The sequence below is a fragment of the Orycteropus afer genome, unplaced genomic scaffold (genome assembly GCF_000298275.1).
Source record: "Orycteropus afer afer isolate SDZICR_OR568_19922 unplaced genomic scaffold, OryAfe1.0 scaffold00162, whole genome shotgun sequence".
NCBI classification, from domain to species: Eukaryota; Metazoa; Chordata; class Mammalia; order Tubulidentata; family Orycteropodidae; genus Orycteropus; species Orycteropus afer.
In genome coordinates, this window is record NW_006921749.1 from 4,804,786 (window position 1) to 4,809,049 (window position 4,264).

The following is a 4,264-nucleotide window of genomic DNA, read 5'->3' on the forward strand; positions in this document are numbered from 1 at the left end:
TATGATCTACTATGCAGGGAGTGACTAATTGAAGAAGAATGGCGTGACATTCATCTTCACAAATAATATTTCAAGATCTATCCTGAAGTACTGTGCTGTCAGTGATAGGATACTATCCATATGCCTATAAGGAAGACCAGTCAATACTACTATTATTCAAATTTATGCACTAACCTCCAGAGCTAAAGATGAGGAAATTGAAGATTTTTACCATATTCTGTAGTCTAAAATTGACAAAACATGACATAAAGATGTGTTGATTATCACTGGGGATTGGAATGTAAAAGTTGGAAATGAAGAAGAATCATCAGTAGTTGGAAAATATGGTGTTCGTGATAGAAATGACACCAGAGATGGTATGATAGAATTTTGTAAGACCAATGACTTACTCATTGCAAATACCACTTTTGGTATACCCAGGCATTCCTTGGCTTAGAACACTGTAACTCCAATCTCTGTATCAATCTTCACATAGTTGTCTTCTTTCTGTGTCTGTGTCTATCTCTTATCTTCTTAAAGGGACACCAGCCATATTAGACTAAGGGCTTACCCTAATCCATTATGATCTAATTTTAATTTAACTATTTGCATCTGTGATGTCTTTATTTCTAAATATAGTCATGTTCTGAGGTTCCAGGAAGGGCATGAATTATTTCTGGATGCTTTCTAGCCATGCCAGTAAATATGATTGTGTTTATATCCTTCATCCCCTACCCTCTCCAACACCCCAGTAAAAAGGGATCTGGGCTAAAAGCTCTAGATCCTTAAGGTCTTTAACCTAGGTTAGGAATTTTGTTTCAGAAGATCTAGTTTCAACTTCAACTGTTGACTAGAAGTGTCTAGCATGCAAATATCATCTAGTAGTATTGATTGCCACTCTCTTCTTATTTTCCTATCAGTAATTCTGGATGGCAGTGAGTTTGGTCTGATTTTGGTCATCAGTAACACAATAGCCTTTGTCTCTTGAGGTTATTTTGTTTTATTTAATTTTTGTGCTTATTTGTTTATCAAAAGGGGCATGTAAGGGCCCATTACTCTGCTACTTGATTATACAAAATTACAAAACTAATCAACAGATAATGCACTTCCTTCTAGGTCAAGAGATATAGATTTAACACATTATTTTTCATAAGTACCTATACAAATCAGTTGTTTCCAAATTTCTCTATTGATTCTTCTACTCTAATTCTTTAATTAATTTCTTTGTATATATATCTTTGTTGTTGTTGTTGTTGTTGTTATGTGCCGTCGAGTCAGCCCTGACTCATAGCGACCCCTCCTTGGGTTTCCGAGGCAGTATCACTACGGAAGTAGGATTGCCCAACCTTCCTTCCGAGGAGTGGCTGGTGGGTTTGAACCGCCAGCCTTCTGTTGAGCAGGCAAGTGTCTTAGCCACTATGCTATGTTAAATAGGGTAAATTCCAAAAATAAGGATTTTGATTTCTCAATAAGTAGACTCCAACTTTTCTTCAGCTTAGGGTGATTTTCTTTAGTGGTATATATATTTTTCTTATTTTTCTATTCCCTTTTCTCATCTCAGAACTTCTGTTACAAAACATTATATATTTTGGACATGTCCTTCAAATTGCACAATATAAACCAAAAACACACAGAAATTAACATTATGAAAGGAAAGGTAAGACTGTATTAATATTTTATGTTGGATTTTTTTCCAGGACTTGCATTTATTATTTCTAATCTAGCACTAGATCAATTATATAATTACATATATTTTCTTTTTGTTTTTACATAATTTATTGTTTTCAAACTTTTGTGCCAGCTTAAATCTATTTTGTTGTACATTGTGGAGAAAACCTATAATTTTATTTTTCCTAAAGTGTTTACCAGTTTTTTAAGCTAAATTTATTTGACAATCCATATTTCCTTCACTAGTTTGTGGTCTTATATTCATAATATAATGATGCCACTAGTAATGAGTTTTATTTTAGAATTATCAATTACTCTTTAATTGATTTGTTAATATCACCCAAGGCAGGGAGAAAGGAAAACCCAGGGCTGAAGGCAGCTGGATCCAGGTAAGGGGAGGGAGAGAGACCTCACCCAAAGAAAGAAAGAAGGAAATCCAGGGCTGATGGTAGCAGGGTTCAGGTAAGGGGAGGGCAGAGAGGTTTCTAACAGCTAGGGGAGATGAACTTGTCTGTCAGCTTGTTGAACTGTGGTGGCTTGCATGTTGCTGTGAGTCTTGAGATTGTGCCACTGCTGTTTTAAACAACAGCAGTGTTGCACATGGTACACAGGTTCCAGTGGCACTTATAGATGGAGACAGACTTGGAGGAAGGAAGAGGCCATCCACCATTTCTTTTAAATTAACCAAAAGATAATTTGGTAGTATAGTGCATGAATACAACACTAAGACCTTTAGAGTTTTATATCCTATAGTATGATTGCAAATATCTGAGTTGTACTTATGATATGAGAAATAGAAACCTATTGCATTTCTTCTGTAAGTATTCATAGTCACTTCGGACAATTTTTGACTTTTTTTTTTAAAGGAAGAAAGTGGTTTTTTGATTTCAAAATAATACAGACAATGTCTGCTTCATGGTCTGGCATATAATATACATGATGGAAGTAAAGGAAATAGTTTTAAACTATAAAGAATAACTCAGAGATGATTAGTTTAAATCATCAGTGATTTATTCATACATAGGCATATACGAATAAAAGCAGCCCAGTGAGGACTGTCTTTCCAACCTAAGGCAATATTGAAGTTCACAAAGGCAAAAGCCACCAATTTTACAGGGAAAAGTGATTAACAGCTTAAACAAGTCTTGACTTCCATTCAGAATTTGCTGGTTAAAGGGGAATTTGACTTGTCCCATCACTGAGCTTCAAGCTGATTATTGCAATGAGAGGGTAAAATCACATTTTGCTATCAAAATGTCTTTTTCTTTATTCTGACCAGTTAACTAGGAAGCTGATACTCTGGTTTCTTTTTGTAGGACCTGACTAAGTTGATCTGTATAGGCTCACGACTATTCAACAGACAAGCTTGAATGCATGTCCTCAAGGATCAGTGAATATGTGCAATATCAATAAGAGTTAAATTCCCTGATTTTTAAAGTCTATTTATCTGCCAAATATAGTATATGATACTGAGCCATAGATAATGAGGGCTGTGTTGCCCTTCATGATTCATAAGATGAATCCTAAATGGAGAGGCAAAGAAAGACTGTCATTTTAAATAGTGAAAGAATTGATAATTCAGAGAAAAGAGTAAGGAAACACTGTAGAATTTAAAAGCACTACAGAATTGGTAGGAGCTCTTGTAGCATAGTGCCTAAGGCACTTGACTGCTAACCAGAAGTCTGGCAGTTCAAACCCACCAGCCACTCTTCAGAAGGAAGGTTGGGCAATCTATTTCTGTAGTGATACTGCCTCAGAAACCCAAAGAGGGTCGCTATGAGTCGGGTCCAACTCACGGCACATAACAACAACAACAATAGAATTGGTGGTGTGGTGTCTGAGGCTTTGAATACTAACCAGAAGGCTGGTGGTTCAAACCCATCAGCCAATCCTCGGAAGGAAGATTGGACAATCTACTTCCATAGATACTGCCTTGGGAACCTTGGAAACCAAGGAGGGGTTGCTATGAGTCTAATCAACTCTACATCAGTGAGTTTGGTTTATAGAATTTGTTTGGAGAAAGATGGGGAATATAAACTATTATTACATCATTGAGAAAAATGCAAATTAAAGTGTTGGATAATCATAAAATCTTCTGTTTTCTTGTGCTTTTTTGCCAACTTGTCACCAGAAGAATGTTTTCACATTAAAAAAGAAAAGAAAAGCTAAACTGTGGATACTTAAAGATTCTGGTAATTTGGTACAAGTGACAAAAGCAAAATCTCTATATATACAACATCCACTGCTGTCGAGTCAGATCCGACTCATAACAACCCCTCCTTGGGTTTTTGAGGCTGTATCACTACAGATGTAGATTGCCCAACCTTCCTTCCAAGGAGTGGCTGGTGTGTTTGAACTGCCAGCTTTCTGGTTAGCAGTTAAATACCTTAGACACTATGCCACCAGAGCTCCCATTTTCTTATACAGGGAAATTAAAATATGACTGATAAACATAAATGATAATAAACAAGATAAGCAATAAATATTAACAAAGTAATGCAATAGTAGGTTCATTTCAGAGATGAGCAAATGAGCAATTGCATTGTCCTAGTTACTAGAAATACTTACTATGGTTCACTGAAGCATAGTGGTAGAAATAAATTTCACTCCTTACAGA